Below are 21,951 nucleotides of genomic sequence, written 5' to 3'. Positions count from 1 at the left end.
TTCACAAGGGGCAGACCCAGTCCACGGTGACCATGACATGGGACGCACCACTACACCCTCTTCAGCAAGCCCAGAGGACTGGCTTGTCCATGGAATGACCCAACAATGGGACCCTACACCTCTGAAGGTTCCCAGGAAATCAATTTCAAAGCCTCAAACTGTGAATGGGGCAAATCAGCAACCTGTTTCCACGAAACAGCAGTCACAAATAATGAACTTCCTGTTGTCCCCAGACAGGAGGATTTGAGCAGGGTCCCGAGACAATAAGGACTTTAAAAGTTTGAGTCCTCCTTTCCCAGCGTTCTGCAAATGCCCCACTTACCCCATCCCACACAGCAGAGCTTCTCTCAAGATCTCCAAACGGGCCATCCGGAGGGGCTGCTCACATCCTAAGTAAGAGACTAGGATTCAGAGTTTCACACCCCATGGTACCAACCCTCCTCTCCTCCTGGCTTTCGGGTCTAGAAAGGTGGGCCTCAGTCCACACTGGTTCTACCTACAAGAGCAGACACAGGAAAATAATGGGTTTTGTGCTCACTTTTTTATTAACTTCTAGAGGCTGCAGGATCATTCTCTGAAACATTAACAAGATAACACAGGAAAAATACTGGGTATGTTGTAGACACTCAATAAATTACCATTCAGTATTAGTATTTTAATAATCAAAGGCCCTCATTCAACCATGGCTTTGTAGAAAGCACTTTGGCCATGGTTACTCTTGCCCACAAAAATCTCTGAATTTACATAAGTCCGAAATCTCAAACACTGAAGTGCCGAATTCCAAGGTATCACATGAGGCTCTGAGCTTCTGTACAAGATCTCACAAATCCCCCCCTAACCGTTACGCGAGTAAAACTTTCCAAAAGCCACAATCTCTTCCCCCGCCACCAGCAAGTTTTACCAATGAAGGCCAGGCTAATACTTGTTTGCAAGCAACAGAATCAAAATAAACTGGAGGAGTGGTGTTGCAAAACACTTACAAAGACTCTACGCCTCCTTGTTCCCCACTCATAAAAACCCCGACCAGTACAAACGGCAGCACAGTTACTCAGCACACCGGGTCAGAGCGGATGGGCCAGACTAAAGGCAGCTAGCTAGTCGACCTGTTGTCTTCGAAAACCACTTCCCAGCTGAGGCCAATTCACTACACAAAATGTAAAGCAAGACTCACTCCCTGGGCAGAGCAGCGAATGATGTTGGCAGAGCCCTGCAAAGCCTTTTCCCGGCTGACAACCCCTTCCGTTCCCCGTTTCCCTCCGTGCACTATTAGACACCTAAAGAAACATTCACTAATGATGCCATATAGTCCCAAGGACCTTTTCAATTGACAGACCCCAGAGAGAACAAATAGCTTAAAGCTGGACGACTTCAATAATGCCACATTCCTCCATGGAGGAGTATTACCCAGCCAACCTCCTCCACCCCATGCCTCTCATTTCCCTTCTTGGTTATGAGGTCAGCCATAGCATTCAACAATCCACACTTCCCCCGAAGTACCGAGGAACTTTCAGCTCTGCAAAAACATTCTCAGAAAATGCAGTGGTGGGAGTGCCTGTGCGGCTCAGTCAGTTAAGCATCTGCCTTTGGCTCAGGTCATGATCCCGGGTTTCTGGGATCGAGTCCCGTATCGGGCTCCTTGCTCAGCGAGGAGCCTGCTTCTGCTTCTCCCTCTGCCTGCCGCTCCCCTTGCTTGTGCTCTCAAATTCTCTCTGACAAATAAATAAAATCAAGAAAGAAAGAAAAGAAAGAAAGAAAAGAAAGAAGCCGCTCCCCTTGCTTGTGCTCTCAAATTCTCTCTGACAAATAAATAAAATCAAGAAAGAAAGAAAAGAAAGGAAGGAAGGAAGGAAGAAAGAAAGAAAGAGAAAATGAAATGGTGACAGAAAACCGATATGGTCATCACCAACACCATCTGTCTTCCCACCAACCGTGCATGGGGGCTCCCTTCCTTTTCTCTGCAGCCTAACACTTGTTATTTCTTGTCTTTCGGGTAGTGAGATGGTGGTGTCCCATCGTAGTTTTGATTTGCATTTTCCTGATGATTAGTAATGTTGAGCATCTTTTCTAGAGTACAAGAGTTCTGGAATAACTAAATCTAACAAACTTTGCCTTCATAGGAACAACCCCACTAACTTACATCCCAGTCTCTGAGAAGTTTTGAGCTGCATACTCATTTCATTTCTAGAAAGGAAGGGAGAGGGGAAGGAGAGACGGAGGGAGGAAAGAAGGAAGGAAGGGAGAGAGGGAGGGGGAGGGAGGGAGGAAGGAAGGAAGGAAGGGAGGAAATAATAAAGCAGTGAGACCCTCAAGGAAGTGAGATGAACTGAAGAAAAAAATAATAATCTCAGGAGGGTAAGGTAAAAACTGGAGTGGAAAAATATCCAGCCAGTATACCACCAACCAACTGGGATACTAAGTGCCCATAATGAAGAGAGAACAGATGGGAGAAGTGCCTTTGTTTTGTTCTGTTGCAATAACCTTTCACATTTCTGGAAGGAAGGCACTGAGAGAAGTTGCGAGGCTGGGAGTAGGACCAGAAAGGGCAGGACAGGGAAACACGCAAGGCACTACAATGGATTAAGGGCCTGCTTTGTTCCAAATCACAAGACAGGTGCCTTCCACGAACACTCACGTAGAAATCTCACAACAGGGGCGCCTGGACGGCTGAGTCGGTTAAGAGTACAACTCTTGATTTCAGCCCCGATCATGACCTCAGTCAGGGTCTTGAGATCAAGCCCAGAGCTCAGAGCTCAACAGGGAGTCTGCTTGAGGATTCTCCCTCAGCTCTTGGGCACACACACATTCTCTTTAAATAATAAATCAATCTTAAAAAAAAAAAAATCACCAACAGCTCCCTAAGCAGTTTTCATTATTTCCACCTCACAAGGAGAATGTAAGCTCAGAGGGGTTAGACAATTTTAGGGCTAAAAGTGGCAGAGCAAGACTTCAGATTCAGGGACACCTGGCTGGCTCAGTCAGTAGAGCATGCAGCCCTTGATCTCAGGGTCAAGAGTTCGAGCCCCACCTTGGATGCAGAGATTGTTTAAAAAGGGGGGGGGGGCACCTGGGTGGCACAGCGGTTAAGCGTCTGCCTTCAGCTCAGGGCGTGATCCTGGCGTTGTGGGATCGAGCCCCATGTCAGGCTCCTCTGCTATGAGCCTGCTTCTTCCTTTCCCTCTCCCCCTGCTTGTGTTCCCTCTCTCGCTGGCTGTCTCTATCTCTGTCGAATAAATAAATAAAATCTTAAAAAAAAAAAAACCCTCTAAAAAATTCAAAAAGAATTCAGATCCAGCTCTTTCTGACTCTAAAGTTCTTGTTCTTATACTGTCACAAACTTAGAAAGATTTTCTGAGAACAAGTTAAAATGCCAAGACTCATGTATTAAATATGAACCAAACCGAAACTTTCTTCCTCGGTCATTACAGCAAATTTGCTCTGTCCTAGTACAAAGTAAATCTGTATTGTCAAGTAGGTTTAAAAGCACCTACAATTCACATTAAATTACCAGTAAATCTTATGTAAATTCTAGCTGGATGTTTCCAAAACAATTTCACAGGGTGTGCCCCAGTGAATACACAAAACCCACCTTACAACAATTTGATCTCATGTGTATGATACTCAGGAACACAAGGTAGGTTTTAATAAAACCGAGAAACATTATTTCAAAGACACATAAAGTAAATACATAATGTCTGCCTCCTTACAGCTAGGAGACTCAGTTACTTAGTTTTAAAGGCTCTTAAAATCTTTTTTGACCATGTTCCACCGCACAGAACTTTTAAAATGCATGTATACTTAGGAAAGGAGGCAGTGTTTTTGTTTCATTTAAAATACAAACAAAAACCAAAGTTGGTTCTTCCAAATGCCAATAAAATTGATGATACATTAGCAAGACTGATCAAGAAGAAGAAAAGCACAAATAACCAATGCCAGGAATGAAAAAGGAAACATTTCCGGGCACCTGGGTGGCTCAGTCAGTTACGCGTCTGACTCTTGATTTTGGCTCAGGTCATGATCTCAGGGTCCTGAGATGGAGCCCCGAGTGGGGTGTGGAGCCCCTCCCCACCCTGGGGGGAAAAAGGGGGGGTAAAGGAAAGGAAACATTTCTACAGTCTTTTAAAATATTATAAGAGGATATTTTGTGCAACTGTATACCGATAAACTTTAAAATTTACATGAAATAGGAAAATTCCTATAAAAAACTACCTACTAAAACAGTATAATCTTAATGCCTTATTTCTATTAAACAAACTGTATCAACAACTTCAGGAAAAAAAAAATCAGAGTCGAACCAGGATATTTATGGAAAAGTAAGGAGACCTTAAGAAAAAAATAATGATACAGAAATTGTAATATTCTCTGACACCTACCTGCACCTACCAAATTCATATAGCAGAATTAATCCAATTTCCAGTGTCTGCATGAAACAGTCCCATGTGACAATGTCTAAATACCTTTATGAATAATATACTCCCTTTCTCTGGCAAAGTATTATTGTTCCATAAAACTCCATGTGAGCAAGGGTCTATTAGTCAGTTTCACCAGCACTATCACGAGATCCAATTTGGTTGTCTTTCCTGTTGAGTGAGTTGCTACAGACTTCTTGGGGGTGGGGGAAGCAGGCCACACACTTCATGTCAGCGTCAAGCCCACATCTGCATGCCATGTTCTGTCTTGACCCACAAGGAGCTAGAACACAGGGCTCTGGCTGTTGGGACAACCCGGACCATGCAACCTGTTCTTCCCTGGGACGTGTCTGCTTTGGCTTAAAAGTCATTTCATTTGACTTCTGTCCCACTAACTTCAGGGAAGCTGGAAGGTGAAAACAAACTAAGTAAAATTATGGCCACAGCAACCTATCCCCTGACCCCAAAGTTCAAGTGGAAGGTACACCAAAAAAGCCAGGGTGTGCCATTCTGATATCAGGAAGAGGATAAAACCAGCTCTTCACATCCTCCTAATTGCACCCACCCCAGATCTCGGAGAAACACTTATAAGATGAAATTTGGTTTTCTAGAGACATAGTAACAACCGCACATTTCTTTACCTCAGTGAAGTTGTCCTAAAAATAAGACAGGGGCGCCTGGGTGGCACAGCGGTTAAGCGTCTGCCTTGGGCTCAGGGCGTGATCCCGGCGTTACGGGATCGAGCCCCACATCAGGCTCCTCTGCTGTGAGCCTGCTTCTTCCTCTCCCACTCCCCCTGCTTGTGTTCCCTCTCTCGCTGGCTGTCTCTATCTCTGTCAAATAAATAAATAAACTCTTTAAAAAAAAAAATAATAAAAATAAAAATAAGACAATTCTCTAAAAATTCATATGAAGGATTATCTTACAACACACACACACACACACACACACACACACACACAGCTCCCACTGCTCTGTACTAACCTGTCGACTGGATATAAAATAGGTGAAACAGGTAAGTTAGCCCAAAAGCCTCCATCGGACCCCCATGCAGTAAGCAAATACCATAAAGCTCTAAAAGGGGCTTCAAATAAAACCTAAAGAATGTCTGCAAGAAACTTCACCTTTGGTCAAGTTCATCACTTGCAGGAACATACATTAAGCGTCACTTGCAATGATCCTAGCCCGGGTGCCAGCCTCCACCCAAACTTCCTTTCACCGCCCCACCCAAATCTGACTTAGGCAATCGACCTGGAGATAAAGCAGCTGCCACAGAAAAATGTAATATTTTCAAAAAAGTTCCAGATACACAAATAACACCTCAATAGCTAGGGAGTCTTGAGCTGAACTAAATCAGACACAAAATTAATGAGAAACCCAAGCCTTCTGATGCCTCCCTATAGAATTCCCACACTGACCTAGGAAGCTGTCCGGGGCCCCAGCCTCGGAACATTTCCTCGGAAATACTGAATCGCAAGCCTTTCAGGGGATTTATTTTCAATGGCAATGACCTGTGATTACAGACCGCGCAGCTGGACAGCGGAGACAGTGGGGACACCTCTGGTGGGTAACCTGATCCCGCAGCCTCCCTTCCACCCTACCCTTTAGGATCCCGGGATAGGGAAGGCAAAGAGGGAAAGGTGAAGCGCTCGCAAAGCCCCAACCCTTCACCCAGGAGCCTGAACGCACACGGGCGGCGCCCCCGGGGTGTCCCAGCACATCGTGGAGACACGGCTCACCGAGTCCGCAGGGCTCCGGGCACACGGGTCCCGGTCCCCCGCCCCCAGCCACGGCAGCGCGGAGCTCNCCGGGGGGGGGGGGGGGCCCACCAGCCTCTCCTCCGCCACCGCCACCTGGGCTGCGCGCCCGCACCATCCAACACAAAGAAATTCGGCAGTGGAAAGAATGGGCTTGAAATTAACGCTCACCACGGCTCAGCAAGGCGCACATGCTTCCCCGTCTTGCCTCACATCTCCAAACTTCCAGTAACAGAAATGAGGAAGCAGCAGCCTTCCCTGGCTTCTGGCAGAGGGAGTGGGCGTAACTTGTGAAGTTTCGTGCTGTGATGAATCTGGTCATTTGGGTGTGTTGGAGAGGGTTTGTCGCTCCTCCCCACCCACCGTCGCCTCCCTCCTCTCCACCTCCTTCCCCAATTTAATTCTCCCCTTGGCGTTCTCAAGACCAAGAACTCGGGCCGGCTGTCACTGGGAGTCCCAGCTCTGGGCTCCTCCCCCACCTTGGGGAAAATTTATTCCTAACAGACCTGAACCATTTCACAGATGAACCTGGTCTCCCTGCAGAAGGCCTAAGTTCCTATCACATTTTTTTCTCGGCAGCACAGGGCAAGGAGGCAGTGCCTCTTTTTTTATTTAAAAAGCTAGAAATCTTAAATAATTGCATGATGCCCCCTCTGCACAGGCAGGAATGTGGGTAGGTTAGCCAGGAGAGACCTAATTCCTAAACGTCTACTTACACAGAACGGGGGTCAGAAAAACAAAAAGCAAACTTACAACTGGCTGTATGTCCTTTAAAACTTGCTACAAAATACTTGAGACATGCAAAAATATATTTGAAAATCATATAGTGAACCCTCAAGTATCCATTATGCACCCAAAAAATTAAAATTACCAACATAGTTGGAACCAACTGTAAACTCCTCCCTGAAATATATCCTTTTCCCTCCCCCGGAAAAATAGCTGCCATGAACTTAATTTCCCATGAGCAATATTCATACCACAGTTTCTGAGCATTCTGAAGGACACAAGCTAACTTCAAAGTCCACCCAAAAGCAATCCAGTGATCATCCCTTCGCTAGGCCTGACCTTGGTTCCGAAACAGAAATTTCATTAAATAACACTAAAAAATGACCACACACGTTAAATGAAGCCTCAGGTGGCTGGTTAAAGAAAATGAAGGAAATCACAATATAAGAAAAGAGGAGATCTGGAATGACAAGTGGAGGCCATATCTGTAACAGTTGAAGCATTCATGGATGAAATTGATAGGTTAATAGAGCATTATCATTTTACAAGGTTAATAGCGGTGTCAAAGTCGAGGAAACTGACCTGCACTGCAAGGGGCTTTCCTCAAAGACCCAGGCTACAGAAATAGAAACACAACATTCGCTAAAAAAGTCCTAATTACTCAACTACTGCCTGCCAGAGTTGTAGGCTGGGGGCAACATACAGAAAAGGGGCTTGCAAGATAATCAAGAGAAAACTCGAAACAGTGGAAACCATGATACATTCAAAATTGACTTATATATATATTCTCATATATATAATATATATATATATATATATATATGAACATGAAGAAGGAGATGCCTAGCTCATCTTTATATTCCTAGTACCCGGCACAGAGGCTGGCATAAGTAGAAAATCCATAGATATTTGTTAAATGAATGAAGCAAGTGACCAAAAGAATGTCCATGGAGAATTCTGAAGGAGCAGAATAAAGAGACGGGATTCATGAAATCAGCAGTCGCCTTTAACAGGAAGTGACTTTGCCCAGTGGAAACATTCAACAATAGTGGAGACATTTTTGGTCATCACAACTTGAGGAAGCTATTGGCATCGAGCAGGCAGAAGACACAGATATGATGCATGGGAAAGCCTCCCACAACAAAAAATTATCCAGCCCCCAGATGCCAATACTGCTGGCTAATTAGAAGCCCTGACAGACAGGCTCCACTATCGACAGTTACTGAATTTATTCATTCCATATATAATCATCAGCATCAGGAAGAGATTCCGGGGACTTATAAGGATATAAAATAGCATTTCCCCTCCTTTTCCACCATGCAGCATCCGATGGCTGGACCACCTGCGTGCGATCAGAGTGGGCACTGGGGTCAGAAGCAGGAAAGCATTCAGGCGTAGGGGGCACAGCCTCAAGCCTATGCACACATGAAGCTAAGGACCTGTGTCAAATTTAGAGGGCAATCATCAAGAAGGGGGTGGAGAGGAAGATGACGTAAGGCGGAGGTATCAGCTTTAGGATCACAGATAGCACGTCTCGGGGAGGAGGCAGGGTAGACGCTGTGCAAGATACACAGACAAAGCGGGCTTATCACAGGCACCAGACTCATTTCTCCATTGACAGTCTTGAGCTGGAGACTCTCCATTGAGAACAGGAAGGATGTTTCATCTCATTAGAGCTTATCGAAAAGAAAGTTACAAATCACTTACAGGAAAAAAGATGCAAGCCCCACCATGTCTACCCATCAGGCTGAAGGACCTACAAAGTGAAGACAGCTTTTCTACAGGTTTTCGTCTCATCATTACCGAAGAAGTGTTTCTTTGAAACTCTAGAATGCTGGGAGCAGTCTTGTTCTTGTGGCTCAATGTTTTTCAAAAGGGGGCACAGGACAGTGGGTCTGCTCCCCTTGAACTCCCTCAGAGCCTCACGGATGGTCGGTATGTGATAAATGCACATTGATGGAATGGAATTGGTCCTCACCTCACTACCCATCTCTCAGGCCAGTAAAAAAAGACTCTCCTATAGTCACTTCTGGAGAAATCTGCAAGGCACCCTGAGTTCAGAGTCAGAACAACCTGTGAGCCCACAGAAAACCTGCTGGTTTCATTCAGTGGCTCGCAGATTGCAAAATACCTGACATGGGTGAAAGCTCACAACCTCAGAACCCGAGAGGTCCTCAGGCAGTGGCCCCCAGCCTCACGGGGAGCTGCTCCTGGCATCAGAGGAAGGAAGGATGCCAGGCTGGCGGGTCCTCTCCACACACCCCTATATAAATGGGCAGGACGGAGAGCATCCTATCCCTCATTATGTCACCAGCTTCTTTACTTGGAGCTCTAACTGCCATTAGTCTTGCTTCTTAAAAGCCATACGAATTTAGGAAAAGAAAATGTGAGCACAGGTATGAGTCCCACCAAAAGCAATGAACTTAATCAAGAATGCACGGTGTTTCTGTTCCAAAGAAATACAACCAGTAGAGGGAGCACAGCTGACTTTTGTGCTTAACAATTTCCCAAGATCAGGCGAAAGCGGGGGACAGTGTTAAAGGACACGAATTACAAAAATAATCAAACACTACCACAAATAAAAAGATTTATGTAAAAATATTTTGTAAAACTCGAAGGCTTGACACCCTTTTAAGGTATTTGTCCTGGTCACGGATATTTACCCAAGAGCTAGCTACACAGATACAAGAACATATACCGAATAAATAAATATATGTTGGAAAACAACATTTGGTATGTGGGGGGAAACTCAGAAAGGGTCAGACAGCTCTCTTTCCCTTTGTCAGTTGAACTGACGCTCAGAAACAAAAAAACTATGGAGAGTTTATTTATTTCCCCCAAAGATTTTAATTCAGGCTTTATCTTGCTGTTTTATAAACTTGACCTACAATTGCTGACTAAAATTCCTTTCAGATTGTGTTCTCAACGACACCAATGCCTTCCTTAAGCAAGACTCTTCTGGATTTCTGCTCCAGGGTCTTCAGAACTGACTTGATCAAAGATCAGGACAGCTTAATGGAAAAAGTGCTGCCGTCCGCTGAGCTGACAAGGTCCAAGATTTTAACACCAACTCCTGCAATGGAGTTTATTTCCCCACCTTTCCCAGCTCACGTAGACAGCTAAGGTGGGTTCCCAGGCACAAGTCAAACAAGTGCCCACATCAACCTGCTGTCACCTATGTCACCTCAAAACGGCAAACCAGCAGCAAAGGTAGAGAAAAGAGCATTCTCTTCCTCAGTTAGGTGAAGCCCAACAGGGGTGTTGATGAACACAGACGATCTGAATCCAAAGACAGGATTCCCCAGCATCACTGCAGGTCCAAATCCAGATCCCGTTAATCATACGGTATTGCTACAGAAATTCAAAAGCTTTTTTATGAATACATTTTGCAGTTGGCTACCAAATGATTGCCAAAATCAAATTTTCATATTTGAAACAGATTAAAAGTCTAAATATGGATCCATCCCACCCCCCTTGTGCTTGGTGGTCTGAGGCTCACCAAGAATGCTGACATGTTTGAAAACCTATGTTTGAAATCCCTGGATGAAGCCTTCCTTCTCTCTGACAGAAAAACCGAGGTTCGTCCTCTCAGACGACGTCTTCAAGCACAGGCCCTCGTTCAATTTGATTTGATGCAAAAAAGTTTTACAACTTAAAATTAAACCTCACACCAAGCAAACTTAGTGACTTTGAACAGAGTTTTCTCCATCTGAAAACTGAACGCCTAACAAAGAAGCAAAAGTAATCCTGAAAAATACAAAGTCTGTCAAAAAGAGGCCAAGAAAACTTGTATAGCCTTTAAATACCCTGCATCCAGAATACCCAGCAGGGACTAAATGTGTGGCAAGTTCCTCATAATCTAGAAGCCTCGATTTCCTCAACTATTTAAGTGGTAATAGCCCACTTAATATTCTCTGGCTTCCCAGTTCTATCTTCCAATCACATGTTCCCATGATTTTAAAACTCCTGTTGCTTTGAGTGCCCCAAATGACAATTGCTCACACAACGTTTATAGAACATGCCAGAGTCAAGAGTTTCGGGACTCACTGGTGGCTCTCATATTTATAACTGAAGCCATGCTTGTAACTGGAAGGGAAAGAGGAAAGGGCAGGAAGTGCAACCCGAGGATAGAGGTAACAAAGAAGCCAAAGGAAAAGTCCATGAACCCTTCACACACTGACTCTCAATCAACCATATGGGGCCAGATGCTGTCCTGCCCACACACACAGTGAGGCGGCTGGTGCCAAGGGCCCTGTGAGCCTTGCACAAGAGGTACATGTGGTTCGTGGGGGCGAGAGCATCTGGGTTTTCCCTGGTGTGGGCTCTTTTAGACACCTCTCTGCTCAGCAGCAATAAACAATAATAATTATTATTGGCACTAAAAGCGCGGTCGTGCTGAATAACTAATGCAAGAAGATAAGTCAAGTTCTAATTTCAGTCCTGCCTTCTCTCCAAAGAATGTGTGGAGCCAGGATAGCCTTCCGGTCCTCAATATAGCCCCCAGGGAGCATTCCCACTGGGGCTCAGGGAGCAGTCCCTTCGAGGAGGCCTCCTTTGGTCAAGGGAGAAGAAAGGGTGTGAAATAAGGCCCTGCTCCAGTCCCCGCTCCACCAACCACCAGAGGAATAACTTAGAGCAAACCACCTGGCTTCCCTTTCAGTAAAATGGGGAGTTGAAATCAACATCTATTGACAATCCAGGGGGTTACATGGGCTAACGGGCTGCATATAGGGCACGTACCCAATACTTCCGCTAAATGCTGAGGGGCCCTAAAATGTACAAAAACAATTTTCAGTCAGGAAATAAGCAACCATGTTAGTGTTTTAAATGTTTTCAAGGTTTTCGTGTTGATATTGCTATTTTAGTCATGGAGAGAAATACAGTTCAGACACTAGTGGTGCACCAAATGGGAGAGTAGGAGACGTTCCAAGACCCAGAGGCCACAGAAAGACCTCTTGAGCCCTTCCTCAAGTCCCTATTGTGGGGAAGCAGCAAGCCCCCTCACGAGGACCGCCAGAGTGAGACACACAGGCCCTGGGCACCCACCGAGGACAACCATCCTAACTGTTACTTGGTTTTGTTATTGAGGGTTTTGATTTTTATTTTATATTAAAACACTGGAAAATATTATTCCACAATGTACGGACCAAAACACATTGCAGGAAGGGTAGGTGGGAATAAGGTGAAGCTGAGTGTAAGGACACACCTAGCACCTGGCAGCAACAGTGAAGTGACAAGGACCATGCCCATAGATGCGTCTTTAACACCTGACACCTTACACAGTCCTCTGCTAGTGACAGGCACAGAATCATTATTAAGTGACTTCTAATGTCAGAGGAAACATGCAAATGAGAATCTACTCGTGTTTTCCTTTCTAAGAACATAGACATAGATTTTCTGGACTCTGAGAGCACTTGGTGCCATTTTCCCTAATGTAAACAAAAATCCAACAGGCAAAGAGTATTTTCTTTTTCTTTCTTTCTTTTTTTTTTTTTTTGTTTCAGAGGTAGAATTTAGTGGTTCATCAGTTGCATATAACACCCAGTGCTCATTTCATCAAGAGCCCTCCTTAATGCCCATTACCCAGTTACCCCATCCCTTATCCCCCTCCCCTCCAGCAACCCTCAGTTTGTCTCCTAGAGTTAAGAGTCTCTTTATGATTTGTCTCCCTCTCTGTTTTCATCTTATTTTTCCTTCCCTTCCCCATGTTCATCTGTTTTGTTTCTTAAATCCCACATGAATGAAATTGTATGATGTCTGTCTTTCTCTGACTTATTTTGCTTAGCATAATACCCTCTAGGTTCCATCCACGTCATTGTAAATGGGAGGATTTCATTCTTTTGATGGCTGAGTAATATCCCAGTGTGTGAGTACATATATTCAATTGTGTGTGTGTGTATGTGTGCTTGTGTGTTGTGTATACACACCACATCTTCTTTATTCATTCATCTGTCAATGGACATTGGGGCTCTTTCATGCTTTGGACTATTGTGGACATTGCTGCTATAAACAATGGGGTATATGTGCCCCTTCGAATCAGTTTGTATGCTTTGGATAAATACCTAATAATGCAATTGCTGGGTCATAGGGTAGCTCTACTTTTAACTTTTTGAGGCACCTCCATACTGTTTTCCAGAGTAGCTGCACCAGTTTGCATTCTCACCAACAGTGTAAGAGGGGAAGGGGAAGATATCTGCAAATGTCTTATCAGATAAAGGGCTAGTATCCAAAATCTACAAAGAACTTATCAAACTCAATACCCAAAAACCCAAAAAATCCAGTCGAGAAATGGGCAAAAGACATGAACAGACATTTCTCCAAAGAAGGCATACCAATGACCAACAGACACACGAGAAAATGCTCAACATCACTCATCATCAGGGACATACAAATCAAAACCACAGTGAGATACCACCTCACACTGGTCAGAATGGCTAAAATCAACAACTCAGGAAACAACAGATGTTGGCGAGGATGTGGAGAAAGGAAAACTCTCTTGGCAATGAGTATTTTCAATCAGAAATACAATAAGCTGGTATCTCAAAATATTAAGTGACCTGGGGTAGGCAACAGACACATGCAGAGTCGCAGACCCAGATACATAAGAGTAAGAAGGGGTTCTGATTAATCACTCACCCATTGAGGTCAGAAGGATTAAGTGACTCACTCAAGCTCATATAATAAAATAATGGTAGATTCAGTCTAGAACCCAGATCTACTGAAACAAATCTACTGTATGTCCTGCCAACTCAATTATTCCTCCCAAGAAAAAAAAAATCTATAAAATAAACATTAAATGCCGTATATGCATATATAATTTTGGGCCCCAACACAGTACAAAAGGCACATATAAATTTAAAAAATTATATAAATTGAGCCCATCGAAAACTAATAAGCAAACCATAATAACTAGGTGTGTGAAAAATGTCTTGGCTCAGCCCCAGATGAGCAAAGAAGAAGCTCAGAGACCCAGACAGAAGGACGCAGTCAAGCCGGACGGCTGAAAGTGGTCTGATTCACCAGCAGCCAGCAACCTCCCAAACAAATTGCTAGGCTCGGCAAGACTGTGGGTAAGCCTGGGGGTGATGTGGGACAGATTCATACATGCCCGAGGGGTCATGTGGGCACCCTGGCCAAAGACAAGCCTCCTCCAATTTCTCCCCAAGAAACCAAAACATGTCTCTACAGATACTGCAAAAGAGAATCTTTTCACTTGCACGTGAATATGTACCGCAGCCCTGTGCGCAATTGGCCAAAAGGGTCAAGAACCCAGGCGTCCATCAACAGATGGACGGATGGACAAAATGTGGCCCATCCCTACAACGGACAAAAGGAATAAAGCCAATAAAAGGAATAAAGTTCAGAAAAAGGCTACAAATGGATGAACCTTGAAAACAGTACACCAAATGAAGTCAGACACAAAAGAACAACGACTGCATCATTCCACTTACACGAAGTATCTAGAACAGGCAGGTACAAAGAGTCCGAAAGGAGACTAGAGGTTACCAAATGCTGGAGGACGGGGGGATGGGGAGTCACCATTTAATGGTTACAGCGCTGCTGTGGGAGTGACGAGAGAGTCCGGGACACAGACAGTGATCATCGTACAACGCTGGGAACCTCATTAGCGCCATGGAACTGCAGACTTCACAACGGTCAAAATGGCCAATTCTATCTTACGTAGATTTTTTACCACAACTTTTCTTAAAGATTCAAAACAACGCCTCATGTGCAACCTGTTGGCGGCTCAGGACCATGTAGCTTTTCAAAATACTGCTGCTAAAAACAAAAGTAATCAAAACTTTAATCTAAGCACATTAACCAGCTTTCAAATGTGCCTGTTCTTCTCATCACATTGCCACGATCTTAATCACATACCTAAAAGAGCGATTTTCTCTGATTGTAAGAGATAAAATGGGATTGTCTAACCTATGAAATTAAATCTTTTCCAATTATAAAGATAAAACAAGGCACACCTCCTCGCAAACAAAGCTTTCACAGTATGCCAGGTGTCGCACCAGGACGAAATATCCCTCGCTGTACCTCGGCTTCCCCCAATCTGTTCCCATCCCTAACTTCAAAGCAGATCAAGAAACCTGAAGGGTCGGATGTGAATCCAGCACTGTAAGAGTGAGAGAAATGCACCAAACTCAAGTTACCAGTTGAATACATGAAATGGCGCACATTTTAACAACCACTTTTTACACATTTAACAGACCTGAACTGGCCAGGAATTCCTTTGTTAGTCAATAGCCCATCACCTAATCCTTGTAAAACCTTACTGTCTCATCTGGAAAGTGGGTTACAGTAGTATTACACCTGTGACGCTACCCAAGGATGAATCACATTTCCTGAGCACTTCGTGCAAACCACAGGGCTGAGGGCCACTCATCCATTTTTATGCCTGTTCCCCATGACAACTCAACAAAGTATGAGAACTAGATCCACTTTACAGATAAAGACACTGAGGCCCCAAAAGGTTACACGAACTGCCCAAAGCCACCTGACAAGTGGGAGTCAGGTCTGAAATTCCAAGCTGGTCGCTCTGAGGCTGGGACCGCAGCCCTCTCCCATCCCTTTGCCACACATGGCCTACAGTCTCGGCAGCTTGTATGTGATTTTATTATTATCACCACCTTTAAAAGGCATGGGTTCTGGGCTCACAAAGTCAGAGAGCCAAACCTGATTCCCAGAGCCTGCGTCTGCTCGTGGGGCACTCATCCCCCTCTCAAGGCCAAACGTAGCAAGCAAGCAACATATTTCAGAGTTTGTCATGAAGCTTCTGTCAGGTAATCATCACCCCGTCTGAGAAAGAAGATGAACAAGGTATCTAAGAGGAGCAAGTTAAATTGGGCAGCAGTGAAAGGACATGCATAATGTATGTGCAGGAATCTCGTCAATATAGTCACTGGGCCCTTTTGCAGAACCAAGTTCCTGTGCGATTGGCAAGTTCAAGGTCTGGACTGAGATAATTAACCATTAGGTGGGTATTTTATACTCAGCTACTTACAGTGGTGGTTCACAATCAGAAGAAACACATAATGAAGAGAATTTTGCACACGCTCCCCCAGACTTCCCTGTAAAACATGGCAGGTGACTCACAGGATGACACACTGCTCTTGGCAAGGTACCAAGAGCTACACATGCCAACCAGTCGGTGTGGGGTAGGCTCTCCCAAGCAGGTTGACAAACTTCACTGGATCCTCTGACACACCAAGGCTCAGCCGTCTGGTTTCTGAGAGAAGGGAGTCCTCAGCATTGGGTCACAACGATGCCAACCCACCAAACGGAATCCTTGCGGAGGCCTGGCCATGACCGAGACAAGCCATCCCTGACTTTCACTCTTCTTGCTCCAATGAATTCACATACCTTTCTTAGACTTGGGCTTATGATTCAGACTTGTGGCTCCTGCCAAAGCCCTGTTTCCTACTAAGAGCCTTTGTTCTCTTCTCTGGCCACAGATGAACTCAGCCCATTAAAGAACAGCTGTAAACCCTTGCCCACATAACTTTCCACTGGGCAAAAATTAGTCAGGTTGGCTGGGTCTGAGGTCAGCAACCTTCTGAAGGAACAGCCCCCAGACAGCCCATCCCACCCCGCCCCGAAAAGAGTCAAATATAGCTGTTAATGAACTGCCCACTTCCACAGTCTCATAGACACATATTGACCCACACATATAGATCCTACTGGCTCATTCAAGTTCATTAACCAAAATCAATATTCTTAGCCGTTGGCATTAGCATGGGTTTGGGTTTTCATAAGGACTTGGCATGCCAGCTTATGCTTTTGTTTCCACTGGGGACTTATCTTTATTCTGAGTAAACACGTGACCTTAGACTTGAGGTCTTTGTTCACTGTCCCCTTCACAGTGAAGTCCTCTTACCCACTCCCACCAACGGTGTACCACCACCTTTTTCTCGGACACATTTCCTTTTTCACTTCCTTACTTTACTTTTTGCTCTTTAAAACATACACTAAACATTTTCTTATTTTATGATTTGTCTTATGTATTGTTTCTCTCCCTCACTAGAATCTAAGCCCCACGCGGGCAAGGATTTTGATCCATTCTTCCCCCAACTCTATCTTGAGTGCCTAGAAGACAGCTTACTTAGCACATGGTAGACCCTCAAAAATATTTGTTGACTTAGACTGAATACGCCCTTGTGATGATAACCAAGACCAGAAAGCATGAGCAAAACCACGCAGGCCTGAGCTCTCTCCTGAAACTACAGAAATAAAGTCCTCTGCCACTTCCTTCTGAACCCCAAACAACAAGAAGAGAAATCGGGAACAAGGAGGGAAATATACATTTATTCCAATAATATGCAAGTACTGGGCTTTTCAACCTACACTAAGAATTTTCAAGACCCAGCATGCTAAGTCTCCAAAATAGCATTTTGTTTAAGAAACGGGGAAAGACCAGTAGTCTCTCCATACAGTCACCATCATGCATCCCACTCTCAGCTCACCACCTCCCATTTGTCCAGACTAACCCCCTCAGACCTCAAGCCCAACAACCCCCTCCCCCTCCCGGTGGCCCTCACAGCCATGTTGCCTCACAGTCCTCCCTAGTCTATCACTGAGTTCCCTTCCTTAACTCCCTGGCCCCTCTATCACTTGGTCACATCCATTTGGCAAAGATACCAACCCAGTTAGATCCAACAAGCTGCCTGCTTGGCACCTGCCCCCAGACAGCTGAACAGTCCACTGGTCTTACTTTAAACTCATGACCACTAAGGTCAAGTCTGCTCTAAATGAAACTGGCGATTTCATACCAAAATCCCCAGTCCATTCACCCCTTCGTGACGTTCCTATCTACTCTTCTCATTCCAAATGCCCAATAATTTCTCCTCATCTTTTTTTCTCAGGTGATGATCTCTTGTCCTACTTCTCTGAGAAGACTGGAGCAATCAGATAAGACTATCTCAACTTCATTCACCCCTTCGTGACGTTCCTATCTACTCTTCTCATTCCAAATGCCCAATAATTTTCTCCTCATCTTTTTTTCTCAGGTGATGATCTCTTGTCCTACTTCTCTGAGAAGACTGGAGCAATCAGATAGGACTATCTCAACTTCCAAGCCTGTGTATATTCACCAACAAGCCTCTATCTGTACCCATATAGTCTACCTCCTGTCTGTGACCACAGATAACTATCCATATCCCATCTAAAAATCTATCTCTCCTCCTGTGACTAGACCCTAGGCACCCCCTGCACTCGAGGATAATAGTCCAGCAATTCCCCTCTCTCTCCACTACATTATCAAATCCCCTTGCTTTCCTGGAGCATCGGCCACCATAGGAAGAGATGCCTTTTTCCCTCTAAATCTAAATCACCTCTCAACGCCCCACCCCTGGTTGCTACTATATTCTGAGCCACCATCTACTCTGCTGGGCTAGAGCAAAACTCCCTGTGTGCACAGTCTGATCTCACCCCAGAAGCCAGAGGGGTTCCTTTGATGTGCAAATCAGATCACACTACCCTCTGCTCCAATCTAGGGGTAAAAGCCAAACTCCCTGGAGGGACGTACAAAGCTTGTCATCCCTTACCTCCTGCTCCTTCTCCCCTAGCTCCTGCTGCTTCAGCCACACTTGGCCTCTCTGATGTTCCCTGAACTTTCCAGACACACTCCCTCTTTCTGGAACATTACAGATATGCAATTAGCTGATTCCTTTAAGTCCTCATTCAAATGGTACCTTCTCATGACTGTACCCAAACTGGCCCCACTTCCCCCCCCAAAACTGCCCCGCTCCCCAAAGCAGCTCTACTCTTCCTTTTTTTTGATAGCACTTAAACTACCTTCTAGCACATTACAGCATTAAGTTAACTTATTAAAATGAAGGACTATTAATAACTAATTAAACAATTGTTTATTATTTAATGGTAATTCACAAAGACAAGGATCTTTGCCTCTTTTGTTCACTGAGGTATCCCAACTGCCTCGGACAGGGCCTAGCACACAGCAGGGCCTAAAAGACCAACTGCTGAGTGAATAAAACGGTATCTCCTTTTCAGACTAGTTGGCAGAATGAAGCACAGAAAGACAATTAGAAAAACAGAGAAGGAGAAAATAAAAGACAGAGAAGACAGTGAGAAAGAAACATGCAGGAAAAAAAAAAAAGAGAATCAGGGAGAAGAGATACAGGCTGGCAATTTTCCAAAATGCACAAAGACACCAATCCACAGATTCCAGAAGTCCTCAAAACCCCAAACAGAATTGAAATAAGAAGATACTTACACTGAGACATGTCATAGCAGAACTGGAAAAGCCCAAGAGAAAAATCGTACAAGCAGCAAGAGGCAGACATTATAATGGCCGACAAAGACGCACCCTTTGGGCTGTCAACTAATTTCTCAACAGAAACAGAAGGAACCAGGAGAGGTTGAGCTGTTGTCTCCTAAGTGTTCTGCCATATACTGAGTAGAAATAAAGAGACCACCTGAACCAGAGATAAAATAATAGTATCGCAGGAGATTGTAAGTGATAGGAAAGAAAAAAGACATGCCATGACAATATGCTATACACCAGGTGGGCGTAAAAGGAGTTACAATACTCTAATGCCCTGTGTTATCTGGGAAGGAAAAAGTACCAATTTATACAAGACTTTGTAATTTAAGGTAACAATGGGTCATCTTGGATCAAAAAGAGATTTTAAGGGGCACCTGGCTGGCTCAGTCAGAAGAATGTGTGACTCTTGATCTAGGGCTCGTGAGTTCGAGCCCCACGTTGGGTGTAGAGAGATGACTTAAAAATAAAATCTTTTTCAAAAAAGAGATTTTATTTAAATAGGACAGACATAAAGGCAAATAACTAATCTGATTACATTCAGACTGAAAATGTATTTATTTAGTTAAAAGATAGTTATTTATTTAAAAAATAAATAAGAATAAAAGGCAAGCCACACTGGAAGACCCTATTTGCAACTCACACAGCCAACAAAGGCGTATTATCCAGAATATGTTACACACACACACACATACACACACACACACACCAAATCAATAAGACCAACTACCAAGTAGAAAATGACAAGTGATTTGAACAGGCAATCCACAAAAAAGGATGCTCCAAATGGCCAATAAACCTATGAAAAGGAGCTTAACGTTATTGATTTTCAGGAAAATGTAAGTTAAAAGCAAGAAATCCACTTATTACCAGAATAGCTAGAATTCAGATGAGTGATAAGGACATTTCCCTGAGGACCTGAAACAAGAGGAACTCCCTTCTACTCCCAGGGAGAGTGTAACTGGGTCAACTACCCATTAACAATGAAGAATCAGCAATTCCACTCCTAGAGACACCCCAAGAAATGCATGCACACGTGCTCTGGGGAAGATATCCCAAGATATTCTTTGCAGCATTAGGCACAACAGCCAAAAACTGGAACTCACCCAAGTGTTCATCAGGCATAGAATGGCTACTTTATCAGTTATGATCTATTCACACGATAAAACTGTATAATAACAAATATGGATAAATCAGAGCTACACACAAAAGACATGAATCTAATTTCTTAAAAAGTGAGGAAATGAAACCGGACCTAGAATACTAAATAAAAATGTTTCCATTCACAGAAGGATCAAAAACAAGCCAAACTAAATGACAGTGCTCAGAGATACATATTTAAGTCATAAAACTGTGAAGAAAAGCAAAACACGATGGAAAAGTCAAGCCCAGTTGTTACCCTTAGAAGGTGGGAAGAGACTGTGATTGAGGATGGAAAGAGAGGTCTTCTGGGGGGCTGGCAATGTTCCACTGCTTGAGCTGGTGATGACCGTGCTGCCCATGAGGCCATACACTCAAGTTTTGTGTACTATATTCTGGGTGGGTTGGCATATTTCACTAGTTTAAAAAAGTGAATAAAATCACATGAAAACTAACTATCTTAGGGAAAAATATTTCCCAACAAATATTAACTCCCCCTTCCCAAATAAGAAACCCTCTTAGACTCTAGATATAAAATCCCATATAAATAGCACTACAGTAGATCTCTGTAAAGTTCCATAAGACAGTTAACGACATATGAGATCAAATACTTGTTCCAAAGGAGACACTTAATTCATGAAGACATTCTCCTCCAACCTTTAATAGATCATATGGTTATAGATTCAGGTGACTCTTCTTTAAGGAATATTGTCAGAGAGATAATTGATTAGATGGATAGGTAAGTAGGTAGGTAAAGTATATATATATTTATGTAGGTACATACCCACACATTGATGTACACATGAATATGTATGTGGCCACCATAAGAATATACCCCTTGCTGTGACTTTATTTAAAAATGAAAGCAGCATTTAAGAGTGGGCTCAGTGTACCCCTCCTCTTCCCCACTTCTTTGGTGTCACTGGACTGGAAAAGCATTGGGATCTGATGCTTACAAGCCAGGGCCACCAAAAAGCAAATGGGAAAGGTGCGGTGGCTGTCCCCACAGTGCGCCCAAAAATTCAAGCCCTCCACCCAATACTGCCTTTCTCCTCACGATAAATCATGGGTGTGCTCTGAGTGCTATGAGTGTGCTCTATTTTTACGTTTAAAGAAATGCCCATCTATCGCCTCTTGGGGCAATGAGCACCCGTCTTTCTTACTTGCACCGCGAGACATGAATTGCTTTACTTTCTGATCAGTACGCACCCTCTCTAACAGGAATATCAAATTCTCGGATGTCTTTTTTTGCCTAAGATGGTGGTGGCAACCCTTCCTTTCCTCCTTTATTTGTGACTGCTTTTCTATGAGCACCTTCATGGTTTCTTCTCCGCCACCCCAGCCACAAAGGTGAGCATGAACCAGGCAAGGAAAATCACGGAACCTCAAGACCCTGGACGTAGCAATGGGTCCAGACGTGGTTGATGATCTACTGAAGCCAATCAGAGGACTTGTAAAACTGAGAATGTCAGCCTCAAGCTGCTGGCAGCCATGCCTCTGCTAGGCTCAAGCCAGACGGAGAAAAACTTATCTGATAGAGGGAAAAAAATATGAAAACCAGAAAGAGAACCCTGATGTGCTGATTTCTCTAAGTCCAACTGTCCCCTACATCTAGCTTTATCCTGTTCCTTCCTGG

General features: G+C 44.1%; 1 protein-coding gene across 8 annotated transcripts in view; it reads right to left on the bottom strand.

Annotated features, from left to right (window-relative positions):
- TIAM1 (TIAM Rac1 associated GEF 1) overlaps positions 1 to 21,951 on the bottom strand; it is a 371,077-nt gene that overhangs the window by 188,582 nt on the left and 160,544 nt on the right. For 4 of the 8 annotated variants that reach the window (XM_034656398.1, XM_034656369.1, XM_034656407.1 and 1 more), the window contains exon 1: positions 6,335 to 6,471. The exons of 2 other annotated variants lie outside the window; for them this stretch is intronic. The gene's annotated coding sequence lies outside the window, so the exon portion shown is untranslated. Of the gene's footprint in view, positions 1 to 322; positions 497 to 6,145; positions 6,288 to 6,334; positions 6,472 to 21,951 lie in introns of those variants that run through there. 2 more of the 8 variants (XM_034656375.1, XM_034656404.1) reach the window with 2 other exon arrangements.

The sequence above is a fragment of the Ailuropoda melanoleuca genome, chromosome 1, assembly GCF_002007445.2.
Source record: "Ailuropoda melanoleuca isolate Jingjing chromosome 1, ASM200744v2, whole genome shotgun sequence".
Lineage (NCBI taxonomy): Eukaryota > Metazoa > Chordata > Mammalia > Carnivora > Ursidae > Ailuropoda > Ailuropoda melanoleuca.
The sequence above is the reverse complement of the archived record's forward strand: the minus strand, read 5'-3'. Positions and strand labels throughout refer to the sequence as shown.